Source organism: Gossypium hirsutum, chromosome A09 (assembly GCF_007990345.1).
Source record: "Gossypium hirsutum isolate 1008001.06 chromosome A09, Gossypium_hirsutum_v2.1, whole genome shotgun sequence".
Classification (NCBI taxonomy): Eukaryota; Viridiplantae; Streptophyta; class Magnoliopsida; order Malvales; family Malvaceae; genus Gossypium; species Gossypium hirsutum.
Window position 1 is genome coordinate 48,702,176 of NC_053432.1, and position 13,143 is coordinate 48,715,318.

The 13,143-nt window shown below is 30.7% G+C and overlaps 1 long non-coding RNA gene across 5 annotated transcripts; it reads left to right on the plus strand.

Moving 5' to 3' along the window:
* The first annotated feature begins 6,381 nt into the window (after positions 1-6,381).
* Positions 6,382-10,107, plus strand: LOC107918234 (uncharacterized). Of its 5 annotated transcripts, none has more exons than XR_001689984.2 (6): positions 6,382-6,732; positions 7,480-7,537; positions 8,307-8,502; positions 9,209-9,317; positions 9,409-9,479; positions 9,586-10,107. It is a non-coding gene; the product is annotated as an uncharacterized lncRNA (long non-coding RNA). The 5 variants fall into 5 exon arrangements; XR_001689987.2 differs by having other exon boundaries at positions 8,425-8,502; XR_005901847.1 differs by lacking the exon at positions 7,480-7,537 and having other exon boundaries at positions 6,384-6,732; positions 8,425-8,502; positions 9,586-9,833; positions 9,910-10,107.
* The last annotated feature ends 3,036 nt before the right edge of the window (positions 10,108-13,143 follow it).

A 13,143-nucleotide genomic window follows, 5' to 3' on the forward strand; every position in this document is an offset into this window, starting at 1 on the left:
CATTTGGTGCCAATATGAGTAAGATTTTCTCAATTTCTCATATTTTTCATTTATTTCAATTTATTTACTCTTCACTCCATTTTCTTTTAACCGTTTTATGCTTTATCATATTCACTTTGCTTTTAACCCTCACAATGCTTTTGTTCGCTCATTAATTTTCATTTTTAAGCACATACTTGTAAGGTTTTTATACTTATTATACTATATCGTTTCAATGACCTTGGCTTCAATTATCTGAGTTATAAAATTCAAACAACCTATAATTCAAATAAACATCTATGCCTACTCGTGTATGCCTACTCGTGTTTACATTTATCATTCGGTATATTTAACTCCTTTTTCCTATTTATGGTATAACAAATTGAACTAACTAGTCCAAATGCAAATAACCTAAAATCATTTATTCTTAAGCTAGATTTATAGTTTAAACAAACAACCTATTCACATGCTCCTAACCAATCATTTGTATTTCTATAAGCTTAAGCACAAACACGCACACAAGAAAACAAAAGAAAAATTCAACTAAAAATTAAAAATAATAAACAAACACTAATAACAAAAATTAAAAATTTTCTATGTCACCTCCCCCCACACATTATTTGGCACAGTGTCCCTAATGTGCACCAGAAATAATTAAGAGAAGAGACTACCTGTTTCGGCATGACAGCTCCACAATGTTTGTTGGGTTACCTCCACCTTGCTTGTTCAACTCCATAATGTAGTTTCATCCAAAGCGTTGAGTTCCTACACAAAAATAAGCAAATTTTTTTAATTAGCAATGATAAAAAAAATCTAACTAAAGCAAAAATAAGAAAAAAATCATCCAAGTTTTAAAATAACAATCCAAAAAATAAAAATAAAAAGAGTTCAAATTCAGTACGAGTCTTGTTTTGACATCTCGTTCTCTTATTTTTTGGGATCTTCCTTCTCTTATAGGTCCTCCTCATCAATTTTTATGTTGACTAGTCTCGAGCTGTATTTGAAAGATAGGAATTGTGGCATCCACAGGCTGTGTCTCCGTGCATAATCCTTGTAAATCATTTATGTCTCTTGCATCCATCGAATTATCCATTATGAGTCAGGAATGTTGCTTCATCTAGACTTTGTTGGGCTTCGAAATCCTTTTTTTTTGTTTCTAAAACTCTACAAATTATCTTGCATTGAACTCTCTTATAGGATTCTTTGATGACTGCAAAAATAATCCTAGTCTGCCCATAGGAACCTTCACCTATTTGCATAAGGTTGTCACAAGATGTAGGAAGAGTAACCTTACTTTCTTGTTACGAACGCAATGGATCACGCTTCAGTATATCCATGTTCCAGTACAAATTATTTCCTTTTGTAAGATGGCATAAAGCATAGTGGCTACGAAAGTATTGATGTTAGATACGTTTATCACATGATGTATTTGAGTGAAAATAAATTGTAACCACATCTTATCCGTATGGGATAGTCTAATATGTAAATATCCAATCAGTGTCTAACTAATGTTTCCATTCACCTTTCCCTCCAATAAAGTAGCTTATGATGATGTCCATGTTTATGTTTTGGAAAAATTTTAAACCAAATCTTGTAGAAAATCATACATATAGAATAGAACATCATAATATCTACAAATTTCTAAGGGTGATATCGATATTTCTATGCCCCTAATAGTGGCGTGCGACCATTGCTTGCCCAATGGTCGCTTGGCTTCTGTTTCTTTTAGTGATGCATAAAATTCTTGTAAAATGGGAGAGTAAGCCGGTTTTGTCGAGATCTAACAGAAACTATCCCACCTATGGTACTGAACTAAGTCCCTTGTCTTGCTAACTAACGTCATTAAGGACTCGAATCCCCTTTCTAGAAAAGGTGTTTTTCTTTGAATTTCGGTAAGGTAGGTATCAACTTCCTTCTCTCTAAGTATTTTTGAAATTATCCACCCCTGATGACTTACTATCCGGGATTGTACTATTATGCACATATGTCATTGATTGTACTTACTATAGTCTCAACACACTATAAGTTGAAAATTCAAATGTCTAATCAAAATTGTAACACCCCTCACCCGGTCCGTCACCAGACTCGGGCAATAAGATTCTACAACTAAATACCAAAAAATTACAAACAAATTAAATTTAAAAATATCAATTAAATATAAAAAAATCATAACTAATTAAATTAACATGTGTTTCAGTCAACTACAGGTTAATATCGAGCTTACGAAAGGTTAAAACTAAGCAGGCAATCATTTTGGATCAATTTGAAACAAATTTAAAAAGATAGGAAACTTTTTAAAACAAGGGTCACACAGTCGTATGGCCAGGCCATGTGAAGGAGATCAGCCCGTATGGCCTCAAGCATGGTCGTGTGGCTACTCCACACACTCGTGTTCTCAAACCGTGTACAATTCGAATACAAGGTCACATGGCCGTGTCACCAGGCCGTGTAACTCCCTGTGATTGTGTTGACAAACCTGCACCAAAATTAAATATTCACATGGCCATGTGGTAGACTGTGTGTACCTAAAACAACTTAAAATTCAAGCCATTTCACCTACCATTGCTTAAGTATCAAGCCAAGCCATTTGAATCTATAAATACTCATTTCAAAACACACCAAATCATGACAAAATATACCATATACCAGTCAACCTAGATGCCTAACCAATATGCCTACAATGGAACCTCAATTTATCAATTCAAACCTAGTTAAACATATATAAGAAAAACCATTCAAACATTTTACAAGTGATCTTCTTATTAGCTTAATGACCTAGATGCAAAAATAATCAAAACATCCCAGTAAAGCATAGACATAGATATCAAACATACCAAAACATTTCTAAGGCCTAGCCTAAACATACAATTCCCAAGCATCAACCAAAAGCATATTGCATAACATGCCATTTTTCTCAACTATAAGGACACTAAACATACAATTTAGGGACTGTTTGTTTCACTGAAAATGGCTTCTGCAAAATGATTTCTGGAAAAGTAAATATTTTCTAGTGTTTGGATGAATATGTGTAAAATATTTTCTATTGTTTAACAGATTTCTTAACAATATTTCATAAAAACTGTTTTTAATGAAACAAACATACATTTGATATTTTCTTATCTTTTCATTCTTTAATTGCGTTTATTTTATATCTATAAATTTATATTTTACATTGTTTTTGCATATATTAAAAATATTTAGTTAAATTCGGGTTCATTACAATGTCATTTTTTAGTTACATGATTACCAAGTGAGTATTATTTATTTAAAAATGTGACATCAACAAAATTGACAGAAAAAATTAATAATGTCAACAATTTGACTTGATTTTCAAATCTGAAAAGTAGAGGGCTAAATTCTTGAAAATAAAAGTATAGAGACTAAATTGCAAATTTGTGAAGAGTACATAGACTTTTGACATATTTTAACCTTTATAATACAAACTATTTATTATTAATATATTTATAATTGTAATAAATATTTATTATTAAAATATTAATATTGAATATTTTCAATAATATGTGAAAAATATTATTTAAAATTATTTTTTAAAAATTTTATTATTAAAATAAATTAAAATATTAAATAACTTATTATATAACTAAATATAAATAAATAATTAAATATTAATATTTATGTTTAACCTCCCAACAAAACACTTTTACAAAAACTTGTGAAGCTTTAATCTCCCAGCAAAACAAAAAATTACAACTTGAAAAGACTTTTGGAACTTTCTACCTACCCTATTTAATCTACATTATAGACGACTTAGGTCGAGTACAATCTGCCCAAGGTGTGGTGTGGGTGTGGAAACTACTACGCATGTATTTCGAGAATGCCCTATTTCAACAGAAGTATGGACACATTTAAATCTACCATGGGTGATATCTAAACCCAATTTGGGGAATTGGGAGTGGCTCACCTGGGTCTTTGAATATGGGTCAAGTAGCCAGTATCGAATGTTCTGTTACGCACTTTGGGTTATCTAGAACGAGAGAAACAAAAAAAATACATAAGGCCAAAATAATTTTGGGAATGAAGTGGCAGACAAAATCATCAGATATGTGCAGGAGAATGATGCTTTAATCAACAAGAGCCTTACCAAACACATTTTTGCTCTTGAATGGAGACCCCCAAAGAACCAAATCATTCGCATAATTTTTTATTCAGCTTTTAGCCAACGACATTTCAGATCTACTTCAAGGTTGGTGGCTAAAAATGACAGTGGGAAGTTTTAGTCTCCAAATTAGTTTTGGAGAATGGGATAGCCTCTCCGTTTTCCGCGGAGGCTTGTGCATGTTCTCAAGTAGTTAGGTTGGGGATTGGCATGGGTGTGGATGAAGTTGAAATTGAAAGAGATGCGTTAAGGATTATTAAAAAATTCCAGTCCAATGTTGAAGACAAGTAAGAAATAGGAGCTTATATTAGAGATATACACCATAACAAGAATTGACTTCCCAAGATCTGATTTAGGCATATTTAATATGAGCAAACCAAACGACCCGTATAATTGCCACAGAAAGCTTAAAGAGGGAAGAGAAGAATTACCTGGAATGGGTTGTACAACCTTACGTTGTTGTTTCATTGGGATCGGGAAGGCAACAGGAGCAAGAGCCCTACTGAGAGATTTAGAGGTATTTCAAGTAACTAGAGAACACTACAAGAAAATAGGGCTTTAGCGGCGTTTCATCAAAAAACGCCGCAAAAATTGTAAAACACAGAGCAATAGCGGCGTTTTACCAAAAACGCCGCTAAAAATAGAGCAATAGCGGCGTTTTAACAAAAAATGCCGCTAAAAACAGGTCAATAGCGGCGCTTTCGGTAAAACGCCGCTAAAAACCAGAGCATTAGCGGCGCTTTCGGTAAAACGCCGCTAAAAACCAGAGCATTAGCGGTGCTTTCGGTAAAACGCCGCTAAAAACCAGAGAATTAGCGGCGCTTTCTGTAAAACGCCGCTAAAAACCAGAGCATTAGCGGCGCTTTCGGTAAAACGCCGCTAAAAGTCATATAACCCCTAAAACTCTAAACCCTAAAAAAATCATAAACATTAATCTATAACCCTAATGCACTAAACCTCAGAACCTTAAAAAACCCTAAACCTTAAACTATAACTTTTAAAACCTTAAACCCAAAAAATATCATATGGATGTTGATGTATATATACATTGATATTAATGTAAAAGCTTATGTTCATAATAAATTATGGAAGAAATACTTGATATTGATTAAATTTATTTTTGGGTTTAGGGTTTAATATTTAAAGTTTAAGGTCTATGGTTTAGGGTTCTATGGTTTAAGTTTAATGGTTCGTCGTAAACCTAATTGGTTCCTTCCAATTACGTAAATCAATAGTTCAAACCGCACTCAAAGGTAGGGCATTTCCCATTTTTATAGGAACTTCTGTACCAGAAACAATGGTATCTCCAATTATAGCCCCTCTGGGATGTAAAATATATCTCTTCTCACCATCCCCATAGTGTATGAGACAAATGTATGCATTTCGATTAGGGTCGTATTCTATGGTTACGATTCTACCATATATGTCTTTTTCATTTCGTCGAAAATCAATTTTACATGTTAATCTCAAGTGAATCATATTCAATAATTAAATTTTAAACCCTATAATTAATTATTGTTATCGATAATAGATATCTTGATTTTGATAAAAAAAATATTTTTTATATATTAATAAGGTGTTATATTGTTTAATGGATTGAAGGGATATTTTGTGGAAAACGTTTTAAATGATAAGTTTACCTTTAAATTTTATTAATAGTTTTTTGTTTATACGATTTTAATATTTATCTATACTGACTAATTAAAATATATATTTATTTATACGAACGAAAATCCTCTGCACTCATTTGTGTCTCCATATTTTTTTAATTGTAACTCATTTTCTTTTTATAAAATAGTGAATTTTCCTTTATTCGTAAATCAATCTTCTTATTAAAAAGTTGCAACCCTTTTTTTGTTTTTTTTTAAATAAGTGTTGTTTTAGTTCCAACTTGTTTTATAGAGTGTTTTTTTATTCTTTTAAGGTTGATGGTTTATGTTTTATGATTTAGGGTTTGAAGACTATAATTAAGGGTTTAAGGTTTAGATAACCTCTTATATATTAAATGAAAAGCTTTAAAATTTAATATTTAATATTTTAGTCCATATTTCAGTTAAAAAGTTCAATATTCAAAATTTAAAAAAAATCCAAAAAATGATAATCTCAGCACAAAAATTTTGAAAGAAAAAATAGAAAAAAAATGTTAAAAATGAAAAAAAATCAAAATTGAGCAATAATGGCTTTTTTAGGTAAAACACCACAAAAAATTAAACTCTATAGTGGCGTTTTTAGTAAAAACGCCACAAAAGACCATTATTTTTTATCTTTTTTTAAAATCCCGCTCACAATTTTTTGGTTACCCGCTTCTCATCTTCTTCTCATTTCCTTTTACTCTTAAAATTTGCCCCCAAATATCCCATTTCCAGCAACACCAATTCAATACACCTACACCAATCACACTTCTTTTTCCTTTTCATTTCACTGCAATAAATTCACCCACCATAGCTACTCCTTTTCATTTTTGCACTGAATTCACTTTCCTACTCTTCGATTTAGAGCTTTCAATCAAAATTGATCTAAGCATAAATACCCATCTCCGAATAGATCTGCTTGTTTATCGCCTCTTGCTTTCGTCTCTTGTCACCAGAAAAAACTATTCCTCATAGTCCAAAGCTTAACAACGGAGGTTTCTTGAGGTTTGAGTTCTTTTAAAAGCTATATTTAAAACCATTTTTTTAGTTTTATGTTGATTCTTCTTAAAGATCCCAATTTGTTTTTTCAAGCATTCGATTTTTTTTTAGTATTCATGATAGATTCCTTTTTTTAATTCAACGATTTTGGTTGTTCTGGATCTGGGTTTTGGAAGTTTACTTGTTTCCTTTCAAAGAACAAAAAATGGGTTATTGTTTGTTTAGTGAGAAAGTTGAAGGGAAATTATGGGATCTCATGTTCTTTTGGGTAACTCTTGGTTTTAGTGATATGGTGAGTTTAGTGTATTTTTTTCAAAATCTCAGTTTTAAGTTTCTGAATCGTGAGATTTTAAGCATGTGCTTGGTAAACAAACATAGAATTAGGGTTTTGAAGTGTTTATTTGGGAACTTAAGGGATCTTTGTGCTTAGAAAACAAACTAGATTTTATCCAAGAACCGTTAGTTCTGTTTCAACTATTATCTGAATTTTTATTTTTTGCATTATTTTACTCATGGGCTTTGTCATTCCCTATCTTGTTCATTCAGTTTGTTTTTCTTTACTTGTATATGTTTAAAAAACACTATTGGCTGAATGGCGGAGAGTGCCGTAATTTAAACTAAAGTCATTTCGTTTGGATTTGTTGTTTTACAAGTCCAAAAAGCTAGATTTCTGCAGGGAAACTATTTCATATAAAATTAACCCAACTTGTTGTGGGAATTGCAAATACTGATTTCCATGTTGGTTTGGTGTAGGCAATTGTTGTCAGATATTCTTTGTGGTTATAATACTTGAGGCCATGCCTGCTACAAAGTAGGTTGCTTTACATTTTTCTGCCTGGTATAGGTTTCTTTAATTCTAGTAGTTCAGGGTTTTCTTTTTCCTTTTTTTTTAATTGTTTTTCTTTTTGTTTGTTAAAATTTTTGAGGTGCGTGCTATGAAATTTTGTCTACATTGAATAATTTTGTTTCTTTAGAAGAATATTTCTCTTGTTGAATATATACTAGTCAGTGTTTTTATAATGCAATAGAATAGTTTGAATGTGATCCTATGGTGTCTGAGATGTATTGTATTAAAAAATCTCTCTTCTTTTTCCTGCTCTAATGGTTCTGAATTTTTGTTTTAAACTTTAGTGGATTTACTTTTTACAGTTTTTCTTGGGATTTGCGATATTGAAAGTGCTTCGATTAGATACTTATTTTTGTTTTTCCTTGTCATTGTTAAGAAGAACTTATCTGGCTGTGTAAGAGTTACAACGTTTACTTGTATTAATCTTAGTCAGTACATTGTGGTTCTGTACATTTTCTACTGTGATATCTAATTTTCTATTGGATTTTTATGCTATTAAATTGATTGCTTATTAAAACCTTTTGTTGTACTAACTTGTATTAAGGTTTTTAATCTTTTATATAAGTATGGATATGTTTATTAACCTTTAGACTTTCTCGTTGACCTTCCTGTTTCTTATATAGTTTTTTGATAAAATGTCAAGAAAGCTTGTGATCTGGTTTTCGGTTATTCTATTCTATAGAATTTTTTCAAGATATGTTGAATTTTCTTATTGGATTTTCCCCTTTACCAGAGTTCTGATTGCAGTCACATTGGCTATGCATTAAACAAGTTGATGAAGCAAATTGGACATCCGGATGAGTTTGAACTGCCAGATTGCTTTAATAATTGACTTTCTGTTCCTTGTGTAGAGATGGATGAATTTGCTTTAGGATCTTATTGGTCATAGTCATGGAGAAGCTGAAACTTTCGTAGCAATTTCAGAAGAGGTATGACAAATATGCTTACGTTTAAAAGAGATTTGCTTTTCGTACTTTCAAAGATTCTCCTAACCTTTCATTGCTGCTTTTATGATTTTCTTTTCACATAGTTAGGTGTATTCAAATTGCTTTTGATTTGCCAATGAGGTTTAATAGTGTTTTCACCAAATTTATTTTGGTTTAAATCTTTTTCTGTGCCCTTTTTATAAAGTTATTTAGATTTGGTTCAAGATAAATTCTAATTACTATTTTCATTGTGCTTTGTGATGCTTGATTTTGATTATAGTCTATTCAAATATGTATAATTTTATAACTATAATTGTACTTGTGAACTTAAAAAAAATGATTTAGATGTCTTCCTGCTTTTCGATGCGTATATCCCTCCAAATGATTTTTCTCAAAGACTATGGAATGTAGACAAGTTCATGCTTTGAATGGAAAAAGAAATACTTGATACCAAAGGCAAAGTCAAAAAATTATTTTAGGGGATACAAATGAATGGAAATTTTAGTGGACAAAGTGCAATTATACCATTATACTATCTTGTAATTTCTTAAAAATAAAAAATTAAAACTAGATTGCCATGTTTAACGATTTAAAGGCTGTTGGGAGTTATATATGTCATTTACCTTGATTATGGATTATCTGTCATTTACCTTGCCTTGAAACTGCAGATTGTATTGATTCCTTAATTTGGTTAATTTTCTTTTCGTAGGTTATTGGCTCCCTATATATCTTCTGGCATATTTTTAGAAAATTTCAAGCTTTGGATAAAAGGTCATAAGGTGATCGTTCTAGACATTCCGTTGTTCTAGCTATTCCAAGTAAAGCTTTTGATTTACCCTTTTTTTCATTTCTTTATTTTTGATTAATGATTCGGTGATTTGATTTTTTTTTTTTTTTGAATTTTTGCAGTCATTGATGGATTGAAGGAGAAATTCGCTGAGGCAACGAGGTGAAACGATGTTAAAGCTATTGTTCTTACGGTGAGTCTCGAGTTTTTAATCGAATCATCATTTTATTGTATGTTGAGTCTTCGAATTTAGCTCGCTGACTTCTGTTTTTTGTTTTTTTTTTAATTGGTTGACGAAGGCAAGGGAGGAAGGTTTTCCGGTGGTTTTGATATCAATGTTTTCACGAAAGTTCATGGAACCGGTATGAGTTTATTAGTTAGGCAATTTAATTTGAGTGTGAATTTAGTGATTATCGAGTTAATTACTTAAATTTAGTGAGGACTGGAAATTTAAAATCTCTGATTGTGTATTTGATTGGTGGTTAAATAGGTGATGTGTCGGTCATGCATGATGTAACTGTTGATCTTGTCACTAATGCTATAGAAGGTTCCTAATTCCTTTTCTTATGTTGATTTTTTTTTTAAAAACTTTTGGCATTGCGTTAAACATATTTCTGCTACAGGTCTTTCTAGCCCACGGACTACAGCTTGAGAAAATAAACAAAGCTTTAATATTTGATTGTAAATTGTCTTGCAACGTTTAGATGTTTTGTTGTTTTTATTAATAAACAAGAAGCTGTAGTTGGACTTGCTGTTAGTAAAAGACTTGCTGTATTTTATTTATATCTTTATATTTAATCTAATTTTTATTATTTATTTTAGTTTTGATTCTATATTTTTATTTTTATTTTAATATTTAATAACTTGAGTTCTAATTTTTGAATTTTAATTGTGTTATTAATTTATTATTTTAAATTCTAAATTTGAATTCATCAAATTTTATATTTAGTTTTAAAGTTAAAATTTTCATAGAAAATTTAATTTGACAATGAATTTTAATAGAAAATTTTTATTTTATATCATGGATATTATTCTCCTCAATATTTTGATAATGAATTTTAATTTTTCATGACCTTTATAATATTTTATAATATATATCTTTTTAAAATTTCATGACCTTTAGCGGCGTTTGGGGAAAAAGTGCCGCTAAAGGTTATGATCTTTAGCGGCGTTTGTCAAAAAAGTGCCGCTAAAGGTCGTGGTCTTTAGCGGCATTTGCTAAAAAGTGCCGCTAAAGGTCGTGGTCTTTAGCGACGTTTGCGAAAAAAGCGTCGCTAAAGGTTATTGTCTTTAGCGGCGTTTGTGAAAAAAGCGCCGCTAAAGGTCCTGATCTTTAGAGGCGTTTGCGAAAAAGGCGCCGCTAAAGGTCATGGTCTTTAGCGGCGTTGCATATAGCGACATTTTTTGCGGCGCTTGGGAAAGCGTCGCTAAAGGCAAAAAAAACGCCGCTAAAAGTCTATTTTCCTGTAGTGGAAGATGCTAGATGGTGTTTCTATGTAGCATCAATGGTCTCAGGAAAACTGCAACTGATAGGAAAATAGTGTGTTTTTGGGAAGTGGTGGGGGGCAGTTTATTAATTTGACTGGACAAGGGGACTTTTAGTTTCAATTAGCTTGGAAGAATCGACTTGAGATCGCCAATAGGGAGGTTGAATTGGCCTTTAAGAAATTGTGGTGGAAGCAATGAAAAATTTGCAACAAAGAACATAAGGATTTATAATGGTTCGACCCCAATTGCCTACTCCACTACCTTAGTTTACCACAACCAATGATTTTCCCAAATTCACTAATTTAGTAACCTTTCAGGACAAGGCTTAACCTTACAATCTCTCTTAAGATTTATGCTCCAAAATCTTAAGATACAGCTCCCTTAAAGTTTCTACCAAAACCTTAAGAATTAACCCTCTCTCAAAAAGAAACAAATAAGCAAATAAAGAAAAAAAATCTTTACAAGATTAGGATTTTTCCAATTAAGCACAAATACAAAGAATAACACTTGAGCTAAAAAAATACAATGAAAGCTCACAAATTTTTACAAGAAAAGGTATAAAATAATTAATCTCTAGGTTGTTTTGATTGATCTTTAAGCTTTGCACACGTTTCTTGTTATCGCTAAACCTTTGAAAGATGATATTTATACCCTCTAATTGATTTCCAACCGTTTCGGTTGTTGTAGAAGCGAATGTAGCCATTGGGGATGAAATATCAAGTCATTAACTTCACTTGCAAAAACGAGTATCGATACCACTAAAAAGGTATCAATATTTTTTGTAATTAATGTTGATTTCAATGACCGTTGTAGTGAGAATATCGATACCTTAGGAATATATCGATACCTTAAGAAAAGTATTGATACTGGATCGATACCTACCAAGGTTTGAAAATGGTAGAATGTCAATTTGGTATCGATTATCAAAGGGGTATCGATATCTTGCAAAATATCGATGCTTAGCCAAAAAGTATCGATACTTTTTGCCCTGGAGAAATTCTAACTTGTTTGAAAATTGTTAAAACATATTTGAAATTGTTTGACTCAATTGAAACCATTTCAACTTGATTTTTATGAAATTGCTTAACTTTATTTTTATTCAAAAACACTTTAATTTGTTATATTTAAACATATTATCCAATAAGGCTTAGTTTAACAATTTCCTTTTTTCTTTTCTTTTTTTTTTATGTTGTTTCAATTCTACTTGGTAGGCCAAGTTGCTGGGCTTTCAGGTTTTGAACTTGCCTTAGTTCTATTTTGGGGCTATATTGTCTTGTGTTTTGATTTATTTTTTAAATAAAGTTTAGTCTTATTACTTCAAAAAGATATATATATGTTTAATAATATTGAAAAATATCATATTATATATTAAGATTTTTAAATATTTTTAAAAATAAAAATATAATTTATTATCAATATAATAATATTAAGTTTGATTTAAGTTAATTTCTATATAAAAATAAAATTACCTATAGAGGAGTTCTTTTTTAGAAAATGACTTAAGTTTTTCAAAAAGGTAAGTCATTTTATAGGAAAAAGGGCTTATTTTACGTTGACCTGTAAGTCATTTTCCATTAACCAAGTTATTTTTCATTAAACAAACACAGAAAAATGTAGAAAATATTTTCCATAAAACCTTTTACATGTAAACCAACGGACTCTTAATCAACCTAGCAAGCCATCAACAAAATATCATTACCATCTCATATATATATATATACACACACTTAATAAACATAATAACCAAGGCCATCAAAATACAAAATGACCATTATAACCAAAAGACTTCCTAGGTACCTACCAAAATCAAAATGATCATATCACCAACGTTTGAGTTCAGGATTATCGTTGGATGTTGAGTTGATGATCGAACTGATAGGTACCTAATCTACGCAAGAAAAATAAAATCGTACTCTAAATATAACTTAGCAATATTTCTATAATTTGGAACATTAAAATAATATACAATGCATTTAAATGCTCAAGTTAAAACTAAATAATGCTATGCAATTATCATATCAAATGTGCAAGTTTACATATATGCATTATTTTATCAAATACATTTTACTAATACTAATACATGGCAAATTCAATTCACATGACATATGGTACCCAAATCTAATTTCATATATACAATAATTATATAAATCATAGTTCAATTCATTTAATATGTAATCAACACCATTCTTTATTCACATATCCATTCACTACTTTAGTTTCCATTTCACATTATATTTCATTCCATAATATTTGTTAATTCAATAGCATTATCATTTCAATGTCATTATCTCGAATTTTACTGTTTAGTTCCTCTATTAATGTGACTCAGACCCGAACAAATACACAGATCCAACCAACACATTAGTTTG